This window comes from Trachinotus anak, unplaced genomic scaffold, assembly GCF_046630095.1.
Source record: "Trachinotus anak isolate AG129_WGS33_773 ecotype Australia unplaced genomic scaffold, CSIRO_AGI_Tana_v1 ptg000029l, whole genome shotgun sequence".
NCBI classification, from domain to species: domain Eukaryota; kingdom Metazoa; phylum Chordata; class Actinopteri; order Carangiformes; family Carangidae; genus Trachinotus; species Trachinotus anak.
Window position 1 is genome coordinate 463,049 of NW_027273880.1, and position 15,532 is coordinate 478,580.

At 42.5% G+C, this 15,532-nt stretch overlaps 3 protein-coding genes and 1 pseudogene across 8 annotated transcripts in view; 2 read left to right on the top strand and 2 right to left on the bottom strand.

Moving 5' to 3' along the window:
• LOC139611995 (protein NLRC3-like) overlaps positions 1-15,532 on the bottom strand; it is a 418,379-nt gene that overhangs the window by 24,345 nt on the left and 378,502 nt on the right. The gene's annotated exons all lie outside the window — the stretch shown is intronic.
• The window catches only part of LOC139611996 (NACHT, LRR and PYD domains-containing protein 12-like), a 173,090-nt gene that overhangs the window by 17,789 nt on the left and 139,769 nt on the right, over positions 1-15,532 (top strand). The window lies entirely within an intron of this gene.
• Positions 1,817-12,238, bottom strand: LOC139612014 (NLR family CARD domain-containing protein 3-like; annotated as a pseudogene).
• LOC139612003 (NLR family CARD domain-containing protein 3-like) overlaps positions 13,794-15,532 on the top strand; it is a 30,509-nt gene continuing 28,770 nt past the window's right edge. For 4 of the 6 annotated variants that reach the window (XM_071467130.1, XM_071467128.1, XM_071467131.1 and 1 more), the window contains exon 1: positions 13,857-14,244. The gene's annotated coding sequence lies outside the window, so the exon portion shown is untranslated. Of the gene's footprint in view, positions 14,245-15,532 lie in introns of all 6 variants that reach the window. The other 2 variants (XM_071467124.1, XM_071467126.1) reach the window with 2 other exon arrangements.

A 15,532-nucleotide genomic window follows, 5' to 3' on the forward strand; every position in this document is an offset into this window, starting at 1 on the left:
CACAAAGCTAATGAGGTCCACTTGTGACTGCAGGTCATCATTATGTTGTAGGTAAGGCTGATTTCTGAATAGTTCAACAAAAGGTTTCATGATGAGTCACATTGGGGTTTTATTTCCAGCTGGTTTGCAGCTGAAATCATTTTGTGCTCATGGTTGGTGGAGTTTGCTCTCTTCTTCTTGCATTTTCACCTGAATGGGTGACCTTAGTTGTCTCTAACATTTAAAGAATATTTTAGTAGAGCAGGTTAAACCAAACTTTTGAATTATTCTGTTATTATTTTGAATTTGAAGTAAAAAATATATAGAAAGTGACAACAACACTGCAATTTCAAGCGAGCCTGCTGGAGAAACTGTGCCAGCACCTGAGCAGTGGTTGGGCCTGTGTGGTGTTAGAGTAGAATTAATGTCAGCATCATGGTAATTCCAGTCACCTGTTTGATTGTATGTGATGATGTTGGTCTACAGTCAGAGTTCAGTAATAACACATTAACTCCTCTGCTCTTCACATTCACATTGAGTGTCTGTATCAAAATCTACAATAATACGTATGAGCACAAGAAATGTGGGAGTCTGTATTAAGGTTAATGTTTTAATTAGATTTTTGTTGTGGTGCCACCCTCTCTCTTTTCACATGCATCATGTGCAGCTTGAACACTCACTTCTTGACCACTTCATATAGTTACAGACTGTCTTTCTATCCACCTTCTAATTTCAGACCGCTGTGTTTTTCAGGCGCTTCATTGGAATCAACCCAGAAAGAGGGACAAAGGCCAGCCGGGGCGAGGTCGTCTCCAAGAGGACTGGGAGAGTCGTCCAGAAGAAGTCTGTCACAGTCAGTCCCCACGTCTCCACTCTTCTGAAGAACCTCACAGACTTTGAGTGGGATTTCATAGGTCAGTGAGAGCTCTGTACCCAGGCACTTCATATCAACACAGCCACAGTTATTTTCCATTTTTTGTCTTAAGTTCTCACTGTGTAATCAAAGTCTTGGTCTCCTGCTCACTAAAAACACTATATACCTTTCTTTTTTCTGGTCCCGTCAGAACCGAATATTCAACTTTCCCTCGGCGAGCCGCGTCGATTCTTGGCAGAAGTGACGGGGGCAGTGTACACGTGTGAGCAGCACAGAGCAGTGAGATAACACTGCTGAGCTAACAACTTTTATATACAGTCTGTGGATAACAGTAACAATGGCTTCAGCAGGTGGGAATGGAAGCACAACACAGGTACGAAGAGTGGAAATATTTTGCATTCGAGGCGGATGAATATGGAGCAATTCTAGACAAAAACAAGCCGACATGCAAACAGTGCCTGGTGTTAGAGAGTTTAGTTATGTGAGATCAGGCTCCACACCACTGTAGTTTAGTTATTTATCTGCATATTTATAAGAAGAATATTGTTTGTTTTATATACTTGAAGGCTCCATGCCACTGCTGTTCTTTTTTGAATGTAAATAGTTGAATATTGTTATTTATTACCATAAAGCACAGTATTGCTTGTTTTCATAGTGGTATTAAATACTTGACAGTTTAAAGCAGTTTTCAATAAATTAGTGAATTTAAAAGTACATGGGTTCTGTTTTTTTTTTTTTTAATCGTGGTATCAAATTAGTATCGAGAATCGTGGAAAATCACAGGTATTGGTATCAACTACTGAAATTGTGGTATCGTGACAACCCTAGTCTATAGACATGCTCTCAGTAGTAAGTAAAAATCCAAGAGCTACACTTCAAGCTGCAAGTCACTGTAAAACCTAATGTCTTAGAACTTTCCATTCTTCAGTTGAGTAGTCCTGAGATTCACAGAAAGACCAAACATTCACAAGTGATACTTTTAATTTGAAAGGATAAATAAATGACAGATTATCAAAAATATATATATCCTGTAATATTTGTAACATTTACAATAGTTCATAAACAAACTTGTTCAGTACATTAATGTGAAAACATGTTAGTGAGTGAAAGAGACATGTACAGACTGAACGATCTGTTCAACAGTGAGAGAGTTTCTCTAACAGGAGGAGACTCTCTCTACTACACTGAACACAGAGACACTGAGGAGCCAGACGACCAGAACCCAAACCCAGGACACAGAGGCTGAGTGAAGGTGGTGTTGAAGGTGTGGAGGTGGATCAGTGAGTCAGAGGAGACTCTGTAGAAGGACAGAGAGCCAGCAGGACAGTCCACATACACTGCTACTCTCCTCTGTCTGTTGGGGACAGAGGAGGAGGAGACGGAGAAGGAGATAGATGTTTCTCTCTTATTGTGACAGACAGAGTGAACTTGATCAGAGCAGTACAGTCTCCAGGACTGATGGTTCTCTCCAAACACACAGTCTTTTCTGTTTCCTCTCCTGCTGATTCCTCTGTAACTCACTGATATATAAACCCTTCCACTCCACTCCACCTCCCAGTAACAGTGACCAGTCAGACCAGTTCCACACAGCAGCTGAGCCCAGTGGTCAAATCTGTCTGGATGATCAGGATACGACTGATCCTCCTCCACATGAGTCACCTTCCTGTTGTCGTCAGACAGTTGGAGCTTTGTGTTCACTGTGTTTGTGTCGATTGTGAGTTCACAGGAATCTGATGGAGACAACGAGACGCAACACAGGTGGAGTTATTGATCCGTTGTGACTGAGTCTTGTTTCGTTTTCATGAATCAAATGAAAAACACACTTACACTTCCTCAGACCTCGTCTCAACCATTGGACTCCACCAGGCTCCACCCTGAAAGAGGGAGGGGGCACATTCACATTCAGCATGCAAACATAGACATTACACTGCTTTTAAAGACAGATGGTTTATTACTCTCTTCAGATGTAGGCTTGTATGTATGGATGTACAGTCACCACAGAGAGAAAGGTAGTGGAGTCTTTATCTTGTCATTATACAGAGAAAATATTTCATCATTTGTGAAGACACACAATCCTTAAAGCTTCCTTCCTGTATGTTGAGTTTAGAGTCTTTCACTTTGCTCGACAGTTTCACAGTCTGTGATATGTTGGATGAATAAATCTGACAGATGTTCACATGTCAGGGAAGAGACTAAACCAGAGACAGTCAGAAACACATGTTGGAGAGGATCAAACAGCAGGAGGCTCAAACTGCTGGAAATTCTTCTTCTGTATCTTATCAAAATGAAGACTGTGAGACTCCTTGGTTACTGTGAGCAAATGAGTTCAACAGTAACGACCTGCTGCTCAAAGCTCTGCTAACAAAGGGAGCTGTGAATTTAGTGTGCAGGTACTCTTTCTTTGTATCGCAGCGCCTGTCCCACTGAGGTTAAATACATGTGAACGACTACTTACAACTACATTTAGGAAAACATCTTGACCATCAGTAGGTGAACAATAATAATAATAATAATAATAATAATGATAATAATAATATAGAAATAGATGAAAAATCTCCACAGACTCCACATAAAGTAATTTTCAGAGTCTAGAAACGACTGTTTAACAAAATCCTACACAGTTTGGATGAATATTCGCTAATGCAAATCAGGTTTTACATGGTCATCAGTGAAACAGGTTGATGAATCCTGACCTGAGAATTTCCAGTGAACACTGTGGACTTGCGACGGCAGCAGACAGCAGCCTCACTCCTGAATCCTGCAGGTTGTTGTTACTCAGGTCCAGCTCTCTCAGACTAGAGGACCGGGAGCTGAGGACTGAGGACAGAGCTTCACAGCTTCTCTCTGAGAGCTCACAGCCACTCAGGCTGAAGAGACAATAATGAAGAAGAGGACAAACAATATCTGTGTTAAAAGGAACAAAAACCTCAGTTTGCTTCACAGTTCCCAACAAACTAACAGAACTGCATTTCACAACTGGGCAAAACATTAAACAGATATTTTTTCTGTGGATCACAGATCTGCCCCTGTCCACATGAAGTGTCCTTGGGCAAAAACCTGACCTCACCAGTTCCTTGCATAAGTAGGTCCCTGCCATCAGTGAGTTTGAATAGATGAATGAGAGGCAACATGTAAAGTGCCTTTGGTACAAGTGCTATATAAATACAGGGAGGTCCACCAGGGGAGCATCTGCAGGGGTCATGGTGGAGATAATCACGTCCTGGGCCCAGAGCTGGGTGCGATACCGAGGCAGGTCAGGCCGGTAATGTTGTATAGAGCGAAGCAGCACAACCACAAGACAGAAGCAACATGGTCAGAGGAGGAGAGCTGCTCTTCAAACATGACGCCCAGGTTTCATGGTTGGGGTAAGTTGAAGAGGTGATTTTGATATTGACATTGTGATGGAGAAAGTGGCCATGATGAGTAGGAGTTCAGTCTAAGAGAGGTTGAGCTGAGGCTGAACGACAGACATTAATCTTGAATTCACTTATTCCTCCTGACAGCAACATTCAAAGACATCCAATTGACAGTGACGCTGACATTACATCCACATCTCTTAAGGATGTAGTAATTATGTATGAAGTTTCTCAGTCAACTTTAGATTCAGTCCAGAAATGTGTTTCTCCAGAGAACGTCAGAGAAAATTACTGACAGAGGCAGAAACTACAGTGATTCCACAGATAAAGGCAGGTCATTAAATAAAACTGTGCAAATTATTATTATGAACCAGTGGTATTAGTATTATTAATTAGTTCATTTGTCCATTTGTCTTTCAAGTTATTACTTTTTATTGGTTGATAAAACATACAATGTGTTTTGTCATAGTTCTCATTACCTATTATTTAGTTGTAGTCCTGAAAAAAAAGGTTGTCAGTGAATGATTTAGCTTTCACTGGCGTCATTAACACTGACATGTAATTATCCAAACCACATCACAAATCATCATCAATGAATTTATATAACTGAACCAGAGTTCATATATGTGTGCTCTACAGAATATAAAGTTGAAGATGACAAATGGACTGAAACATTTAAAAATGTGAAAAATCATTAGTGAAGCAGTTTAAAGTGTATGGCCCTCCCTGATGTCAACAGTGTTGGACTTGATATACTCGATATTTCCAGTCATTTCAAACAAACAGTAACTTCATCTGACCTGAGAGTTTCCAGTGAACAGTGTGACCTCCTCAGTGCAGCAGACAGTGACTCCACCCCTGAATCCTGCAGGTTGTTCTTACTCAGGTCCAGCTCTCTCAGACTAGAGGACCGGGAGCTGAGGACTGAGGACAGAGCTTCACAGCTTCTCTCTGAGAGCTCACAGGTGCGCAGACTGACAATGAAAAAATGAACATGAGGACATGTAAGTGTTAAAAGGAACAAAAATCTCAGTTTGCTCTACAGCTTGAAGCAAACTAACAGCAAATGCAGAGCAGCTGATCATTTGGAAGCTGATTCACTTAAAATCCTGTTTACCGCCTGGGTTCATCTTGAGAGGAGAAGCTAAAACATGGGTTAATGTAATTGTTCAATCACAAGTTTAATACCTCGCCTTACCTGAAATCACCTGTCATCCTATTGACCACACCCAAGATGTTATATAACCCCACCCTTGTGGTCTGCAGAGCTCTTTCCTTCAAACCACGATGAGAACAAAGAGAAACACTACGAATTAAAGAATGGACTTTAAAACCTTACATTATTTTATTGGGTTAACATTATGGCAGTTATTTGATTAGCATTTTATAGTTTCATGGCCTTTGAATGTTTATTTGTATTGCGTAGCATTAGATTAGAAGTAAGTTCAGGAAAAGTCAGTTTGAGACAGCCATGATCAAAATCACCAAAGACCTGTTAATGGCAGCTGATTCTGGGGTTAACCATACTTGTGCGCCTTGATTTGAGCTCAGCCTTTGACACAATCTCTTATCGCTCCTCTCCAAGAGAAATTAGCAGCCATTAGCATCATTAGCATCCCTCTCACCTGGTTTAAATCATATCTATCTGGTCACACTCAGTTTGTTTGGTTAGACAATTTTTGATCATAAGCTTGCCCAGTATTTAGCTCTGACATAAGGCTCCCACCTATTTATCATCCACCTTCTGCCTCTTGGACACATTTTTTAGGAAATGTAATATTCAGTTCCTCTGTTATGCTGATGACACCCAGCTGTTCAAGTCTTCTTATCCAAAGTCCACCCTTCCACCATCTTCCCTCTCTGATTGTCTACTGTAAATGATCTCCTGGTTGTCCTCTAACTTTCTGAAACTCAACAGTGATACAACTGCGGTTCTCCTCGTTAGTACCAAAACTACCTTAGCCAAACTTGACAGTTTATCTGTAGTTATTGACAATGTCACAGTTCCTCCTGCATCCCAGTTAAAAAGTTACACCTTGCACTTCGAAGCCCATGTCAATAACATCACCCAGGCTGCATCTTTCCATATACAAAATATCAATTGCTTACACTGGTCACTGCTAGTGTTGTATGCTCATCAGTCACAACCTGGATTGATTATTGTGAATCTATCCTCTCTGGTCTTCCTCGCAAACTCCTCCATAAACTTCACATATTACACCTGTCTTCCAGCAATTGCTTTGGCTCCCTGTCAAACACCATATTAATTTCAAGATTCTGCTTCAAGTAACCTTGCAACAACCTGGCACCTCCTTATGTGTCTCATCTACTCCATATCTGCACACCTGCCCCTACTCTTGGATCTTCCTCTCCTATTAATCTCAGTGTATCTCCTGCTTATCTGACTACCATGGGGTTTGGAGCCTTCAGCTGTGTTGGCCTTCAACTCTGGAACTTAAATAAACTGTATGGACTCTCTAATGTCAGCATTGCTGGATTTGAGAAATGCTTACAGTCATTTAAAACAAGGTCTGACCTGAGAGTTTCCAGTGTACAGTGTGGACTCATCAGTCCAGCAGACAGTGACTCCACCCCTGGATCCTGCAGGCTGTTGTTACTCAGGTCCAGGTCTCTCAGACTAGAGGACTGGGAGCTGAGGACTGAGGACAGAGCTTCACAGCTTCTCTCTGAGAGGTTACAGCCACTCAGTCTGAAGAGATGATAACAAGGAATTAAAGAAGAGTGGAATTTATTTCCTCTGCAGTTGAAAAGATATGAGTCTCTTTATATAACGATGAATAAATCTGACAATCTATACACTTACAGAGCTTTGTTAGAGGCTTTGACCACTGGCAGCAGCCTCAGAGGAGCTTCCTCTGAAGCAGAGTATTTCTTCAGGTCAAACACATCCAGATCTTTTTGTGATGACAGTAAGATGAAGACCAGAGCTGACCACTGAGCAGGAGACAGTTTATCTGTGGAGATACGTCCTGATCTCAGGGACTGTTGGATCTGCTCCACTAGAGAACCATCATTCAGTTCATTCAGACAGTGGAACAGGTTGATGCTTTTCTCTAAAGAGGGAGTCTTTTTGATTGTCTTCTTGATGTAATGAACTATTTTCTGAATTATTTTTGAGCCACTTCCTGTCAGTGTCAGTAGGCCTCTTAAGAGAGTCTGATTGGTCTGCAGTGAAAGACCCAGCAGGAAGCGGAGGAACAAGTCCAAGTGTCCATTTGGACTCTGTAAGGCCTTGTCCACAGCACTCTGGTAGAAGAGTTTGGATTTGTCTCTGAACAGTTTAAACCACAGGGATGTTGGTTGTTCTTCTGACATCAAATTGACTCCAGAGTTGATGAAGGTCATGTGGACATGAAGAGCAGCCAAAAACTCCTGAACACTCAGATGGACGAAGCAGAACACCTTGTCCTGGTACAGCCCACTCTCCTCTTTAAAGATTTGTGTGAACACTCCTGAGTACACTGAGGCTGCTCTGATATCGATGCCACACTCTGTCAGGTCTGATTCATAGAAGATCAGGTTTCCTTTCTGCAGCTGCTCAAAAGCCAGTTTTCCCAGAGATTCGATCATCTTCCTGGTCTCTGGACTCCAGTGTGGATGTGTTGCAGCTCGTCCATGATACTTGATATTCTTCAGTTTGGACTGAACCACCAGGAAGTGGATGTACATCTGAGTCAGGGTCTTGGGCAGCTCTCCTCCCTCTCTGGTCTTCAACACATCCTCCAGAACTGTAGCAGTGATCCAGCAGAAGACTGGGATGTCGCACATGATGTGGAGGCTTCGTGATGTCTTGATGTGGGAGATGATCCTGCTGGCCTGCTCCTCATCTCTGAACCTCTTCCTGAAGTACTCCTCCTTCTGTGGGTCAGTGAACCCTCTGACCTCTGTCATCATGTCAACACACTCAGGAGGGATCTGATTGGCTGCTGCAGGTCGTGTGGTTATCCAGAGGCGAGCAGAGGGAAGCAGGTTCCCCCTGATGAGGTTTGTCAGCAGCACGTGCACTGAGGTGGACATCAGTCAGGATCTCAGTGTTGTGGAAGTCCAGAGGAGGTCGACACTCATCCAGACCGTCCAAGATGAACACAACCTGGAACTGATCAAACCTGCAGATTCCTGCTTCTTTGGTTTGAGTGAAGAAGTGATGAACAAGTTCCACCAAGCTGAACTTTTTCTCTTTCAGCACATTCAGCTCTCTGAAAGTGAATAGAAATGTGAAGTGTATGTCCTGGTTGGCTTTGTCTTCAGCCCAGTCCAGAGTGAACTTCTGTGTTAAGACTGTTTTCCCAATGCCAGCCACTCCCTTTGTCATCACTCTTCTGACTGGTTCATCCCTTCCAGGTGGGGGTTTAAAGATGTCTTCTTGTCTGATGGTTGTTTCTGGTCTGGCTGGTTTCCTGGATGCTGTTTCAATCTGCCTGACCTCATGTTCATCATTGACCTCTCCAGCCCCTCCCTCTGTGATGTAGAGCTCTGTGTAGATCTTATTCAGAAGGGTTGGATTTCCTGCTTTAGCAATTCCCTCAAACACACACTGAAACTTCCTTTTCATCTTAGATTTGAGTTTGGGCTGGCATTTGTTAAGAGCCACTGAATGAACAACAGATAATAAGAAAACATTTAATAGCACAGCAGATACTGCATATTTTAGAGAAATCTTTCAAATTACATACTAAATTGGCACATATCCTCCTTGGGTATTACTCCTTTGTTAAAACACATTAGCAACTCAAAAATTAAATAGCTGCCATTTCCATTACTTGCCAACATTACTGGCAAGTAAATGTCATTTTTTTGTAATAAGTTTATCCATAATTTATCCATATGAAATGTCTAGGGGGTCATATCAAAGACTTTAACAACATAGAAGATGAAACTGAGTACCCTGTTAAAAACAAAAGATGCAGTAGAGTACATTTCAGCAAAAATATCAACAAACTCAAAGTTGACTCATGAATTTTTGTTAATTTCTGCATTTAAAAATAATTTACCATAAATTTTCATTATTTTTGCATATACTTTTCTTTAACAGTGCAGTTTTTTCTTTCATACTAAGATATTAGGACATGTGTCTTTACATGATAATGTTGCAGAGGACATGAAGAACTGTTCGTCTGGGGTAAATACTGCAGAACATTATCAACTATTTGCTGTGTGAATGTGACAGTATTATATGATAAGTCAGGCCTAGTTTATGTGGCCAGTCCATTGTATTTAACGTGGCTGATTCTGGGGAAGAAATCACAATGAAAACAAAAGTGAATTTCCTGGAAGCTCAACATGACAGTCCAACAACTGAAAGCTGGTTAACGCACATGGAGTTAACTTTTCATGGTAAAATCCAAGCTGCACCTGAAATGTTTGTGCCTTACTGACAAGCCACCAGAAAACCTGTTGAACGCTACCTGCTGTAGAAGCTGCACGGGCTGACGAATCTTGAGGCCCAACTTGTGACTGTTTTCCTGTTGGGGGACAGTGATTTTATATGATAAATAGTTATTTGTAAAAAATATGCATTGTCCATTTTCATTATACCTGCATTGCTTAAAAATAAAATATGTTCTGACATCCAGAAATGAAACAGCTTAAGCTTTGAATACATTTCAGGTGTTTGTAAATCTATTGGATACTGTTGTTTATCCATAATGGGACATGTATATCATGTTTTTCTTTTCCTGGGACTGACCTTCATTGCCTTTGATCTTCTTTAAAATCCACTTTGCCACATGCATAGCATCTTGAGTAGTGTACATGTTGACCATCAAATTCACTGTTTGCGGTCTGCTTGCATCCTCCAGATAGCACCTTTTGATGGCAGGGAAACCATCGGGTAACTCAGCATCCTGCAGGTACCACTGGAAGAGTTCCAGTTCTTTAGCTCCCAAATCCTGCAAAGCTTCCAGCAGCTGCTCCTTCACAGACGCCTCCATCTTTTCTCCCTGGTAGAATCAGAGGATTTTTACAGCTCAATAACACACTCTTTAACCTAGAATAAAAATCTCAGATGATCATATTACATGCTCTGATATGTTTGTTTGCTGCACTGAGCTGATGTTGATGTTGAAGGGATGAAAGATTGTAAAATGCATCAACAGATCAGTAAAAAACCTTTGTCATCAGTGACTGTCGACCTGGTGAACAATTATCAATGAATCTTACAGATCTGTGAGATTAAACTGAGCCAACTGCAGCCACCTGCTCTCCAACTTCATCCAGGACAAATTCAAGTCACACATCGGTCTGACTCACAGCAGTGACGGCCGACAGCAGACAGAGACTGAGACTCAGTCTTCATCCTGCTCCTCAGACGTCGCAGCGTCGGCTGTGGGTTTGATGAGAGAACAGCTGAGACACTTCACAACAAGTTTGTGGTGTGTGGGTTTAAAAGTGATTTAACAGGTACAGCTCAGTTCACTCACCTGGTTTGGTGATTCTCAGTTGAATTGGGTGTTTAGGCATCTCAGCTAAATTTATTTTTACAGCTTTTAGACGTCGAGCTCATGTGTGATCTTATTTAACAAACAGTATTTCTTTGCAAAAGAAGAGTCAAACCTGTCATATGGTTTTATGGTTCTGGGCCTTGTTTTTTTTTTTTAATTCTCATTAAAGAAAAATTCTGGATTATGTCAATATACTGACATGAATCATTTCAAATGCTTGTCTCAGAACTGTACTTGAGGAAATGACTCAGTTACTTTCCAGCACTGCTGAAGAGTTTGATCCTGAATATCGATCCAAGAGTGAGAAATAAATCATCAAAATAAACTCTCAGTAAACTCTCTAAAATATGACATGTTCACTATTGATCAGTGATAGGGAGTAAGAGTCACTATTGATCAGTGATAGGGAGTAAGAGTCACTATTGATCAGTGATAGGGAGCAAGAGTCACTATTGATCAGTGATAGGGAGTAAGAGTCACTATTGATCAGTGATAGGGAGCAAGAGTCACTATTGATCAGTGATAGGGAGCAAGAGTCACTATTGATCAGTGATAGGGAGTAAGAGTCACTATTGATCAGTGATAGGGAGAACTAGTAAGTATTGATCAGGATTGAGGTAAAATAGAAGCGACACTGGCTCCAGTTGGAGGAGAACCAGGATCCTCTGACTCATTGGATGCGGCAGTAATTGTCTTCTGAACGTCACACCGAGCTTTAAACCCCCTGTCAGCCCCTCAGCCTGCAACACTGCGTCCACATCAGCCCTGAAGAGTAAACGTCACATGCAGCTGTTCTCCAGCGGCTGTCCGGCCGAGCTCAGGCCGCCTTTAGTGGGCTCGGACAGCGTGAGAGCAGCGGGGCATGTCCGCCTCCTCCACAGGCTGATTCAGCCATGACAGTTGCCTTCAGTCATCAGCATGTGGAGCAACACAGTGATAACGACTCTGTGTTTCACTGCTGACCATCAAACCTCTCTGCTTCTGCTCTCATTCCACAGCTTCTACCGGGAACATGGGCCCGACATGGCGGACAGAGTTAAAGCTGCTCCAGACTTTACTGTTACTGAGTCATAATAACACGATAACTTCCACTGTTTCTGCTGGAACTCAGGTCATTACAGGTGCTAACGACTCAAACATTAAGAAAACTCCCCACATCACCTTCAGGTGGAGAAAATAATCAGCGTCTCAGTGTTCGTTAGAAGAGAAACTAAACTTCAACCAGGAGGAGCCCAGGGAGGCTTGTGTGTGTGTGGGGGGGGAGTGGGTGGAAAACCATGGATGTATAAATACCATGGATGTGTTACAAGAACAGCAAACCGGATCTAAAAATGGCTTCCGGGTTACTTCCGCGTTATGTGGCCCATAGAGACTGCGCAGTAGTGTCACTCCCATCCTGCCTTTGGGCAATGAGAGCGATGGATGTACTATAAGAACTTGTTATAGTGTTATTACAAGTTCTTATAGTACATCCATGTTGTCACACATTGACAACATGGAACTGGGTCGTAGCACCTTCTCTGCTGGCTCTCCTGTGCTGTTGGCTCTGAGACCTTGACTGGGGTCTGTCCTCGTGGACCCGGTCAGCAGATCCAAAAGCAGTCCCAGCGTTTGTCCCTTGAAAAACTAATCAGGAGCATTTTAAGGGATCAGTTCTCTCCATCAGAGGTGTTTGTCAGGTGGTCAAACAGTGTCTGAAACACCCACCTCCCTCAGTGATTGGTCAGCTGTGTACAGGTTAGTAAGTAGGCGGGGCTTGAACTTCTCTCTCAGCTCTTTTTTCATTCTCCACTCAGATTATTTCTGTCACTTTTCATGTGAACAACTTAGGTCGACACTATGAATGTCCTCCAGCAGAGACTGAACATGAGAGAAGTTGTCTCCATATTTAAACCACAGCTGGATCCAGGTCCAGGTCTAGGTCCAGGTCCAGCAGAGTCTGGTGTGTCCTGCTGCTGCTGCTCTGGGCTTCAACACAGCACACAAACAGCTTTAAGTGTGAATAATGATGGAGCAGTGATGTGAGTGCTGAGCTCTGACATGGAGAAGAGTCATGGACAGTTAGAGATCCTCATCTCACCTCTGAGCTCTGGTCTGGCTCCCATGGCCCCCACACAGAGTGGTTTTAGAGGGAGGGGCTCCCTCCTCTCTGTCCTCACACTGATCCATGCTGCTGGATTCACATCCACATCAGCTCACACACACTTTCTACCTTCATGTGGAGACAAACACACATCATGAAATCTGAAATCCTGTTTCATATCAGGGTCAGTTGAATTCAGTCAGACAGCAGTGTGAGGAGGAGGAAGCTGCCATCAGCTGCTGTACTTCTACCATCAGTCCACTAGATGGAGTCATGAAGCTGCAGTGAAGTGAAGAGCAGCCCAGCTCACACGCTGCATGGGCAACTGTTTCAGGACTGAGAGCCACTGATTTCATCTGACAGTCTTTTTGTCTACAATGTCCCTGTAGAAAATGACTCAATGAAACAAGCTACAGCTGATTATTTCACACACAACAACCCCCACTGAATTTATTTCACCTCAAAGCTCAAATAATACAACATTAAGTAATCATCATGTTATTTTAAGGTAGATTTTAAGGTGATCCTGTTATGTTCAGTCAGGGAGGTTAGTTTGAGTTCTACTTCCCCCTGCTCTGTCAGCTTGCAATGAGCACTCAAGCTGATGCCTGTCAGTCACATGACATGATGAACCTACTCCTGACTCTTGGAGTCTGATGTTTCCCGTCAGTTGTTTACAACACGAGCAAAGAGAAGAAAGGAGTGAAAAATATTGCTGACATTACCCTTACATGGAGAAATGAAGCTGTACCACAAGGATTACAGGAACTGAAACTGCAGTATATGCGTGTTCCAAAGTCACATTTGGGCTCAACTTCCTTTTGCAGTAAATGTGAAATGCATGACAGCAAAAGTGGCAGGTAGAAAGAGAGAGGAGAAAGAAGGCGTGACCAGTGAGAGAGGACGACTGCAGAGTTTGGCTGATATCCTCAATCACCAACGATGAGCTCCTGTAAACCAAGCAAACAATAAAAAAGGAAAAAAGAGCACTGGTTGATACAAAACAACAGACTTATGAACTGTTGGAAAGTTCTCTGACTTGCAGGTTAAAGAAACCTAAAAGAGTCGTCCTCAGTAACTGTGAGTTCACATGTGAGGGATGAATATTGAACAGTATGTTACAGTATTATACTGTTGTAAACAGTGGCCTCTGGTCAATTATCCAGATGTGAAAGACACATGACATATGATATTAAACTTAAATTAATTTTGCAAAAGTAGTTATTAAGTCCAAAGTGTTTACTGATCCTACTTCAACCTGTATCCATCTAATCATTTTAACATGTTTTTAAACTGTTATTTATTTCAAGTGATTGGACAGTTTTCTATGGACCTTCATATTTGCAACTGCTGCTGCTTGTTAGACCGGAAAGTCATGTGACTTCTTGTAACTGCAGAGGGGAGGAGCAGCTGAAAGTGAAAGTGTTCAGTGAGCTCAGACTCCATTTGAAGTGGACGGAGCAGAAGGAGGGAAACTGAAGGCTGAGGCAGGTGAGTGTTAACACAACATTATTATTATTTTACTGTCAAAGTCTCTGAGTCAGTTTGTCCCTGTGGACTGTGGAGGGAAGAAGAGTCACAGTGAACGTCTGTCCACACAGAGACACTGAGAGGAAAACCTGTGTGTGTGTGTGTGTGTGCGCGCGTGTGTGTGTGTGTGTGTGTGTGTGTGTGTGTGTGTGTGTGTGTGTGTGTGTGTGTGTGTCTCTTGAGCAGCTTGTTTGTCCTGATTCTTGTGTGTGTGAGCTCACAGTCAGTGTTTCCCTCTCAGACTGAGGCTGTGATGAGGGGAGCTGAAGAGGGAAGGGCAGGGGCTCATGGGTTTGGAGAAACAGAACTCAGAGGGAGTCGTCAGTCAGTTCAACAGCTTTCTGATGAGAACTGAGGGCACAAGCCACATTTAATCACTTCAATATAAAATTAGAAAAAGAAATTTTAAAAAGTCTTGCAAAAAGGGTTGGCATCTGGTCAGAGGCCTAAAGGACAGGTGCTTGAGCATCACCTGAGGTCTACCTGTGCACGTGCATATGGGGAGAAGGATTATTCATCAAAATCTCTCAGTCAGATATCAAGGGGAGAACATATGGATGGATTAAAGACTTTGTAAAGAAGATCAATACAAGTTAGAATTGGAAAAAACAGTGAAGGAAATGTGTTGTTGAAAATGGAACTCCTCGGGGGAGCAGAGTAAGTCCTCTTATTTTCCATAATGATAGACCATATATTTATGGGAATGGAGAAGGAGATGGGCTTTTCATTCATTGGCTTTTCCATGCAGTTCTCCTTTATTAAAGCAGGAGGAGCGTTTCAATTCAATTCAATTCAATTTTATTTGTATAGCGCCAAATCATAATATACATTATCTCAAGGCACTTTACAGGGTAAGGTCAAGACCTTACTTTGTTACAGAGAAAAACCCAACAGTTCCCACAAAGAGCAAGCGCTTGGCGACAGGGGGGAGGAAAAACTCCCTTTTAACAGGAAGAAACCTCCAACAGAACCGGGCTTAGGGTGGGGGGGTCTGCCTCGACCGGTTGGGTTTAGGGGGAGATATAAAAGAGGGGGTGGGGGGAGGAGAGAGGAGAGAAGAGAGAGAGAGAAACCAGGAACAGCTGTGTAGGTAATGGTGTTATCAATAATAATGACAGGTAACAGTGGTTAATAGTAAAGATGAGTAGTGGTGGATCTGGATCCTGCTGCTCCAGAGGCAGAGATACCTGCAGAATGAGGACAGAGAGAGAGAGAGAGAGGAGAAGCACAAACTACGGGAGAGAAAAAA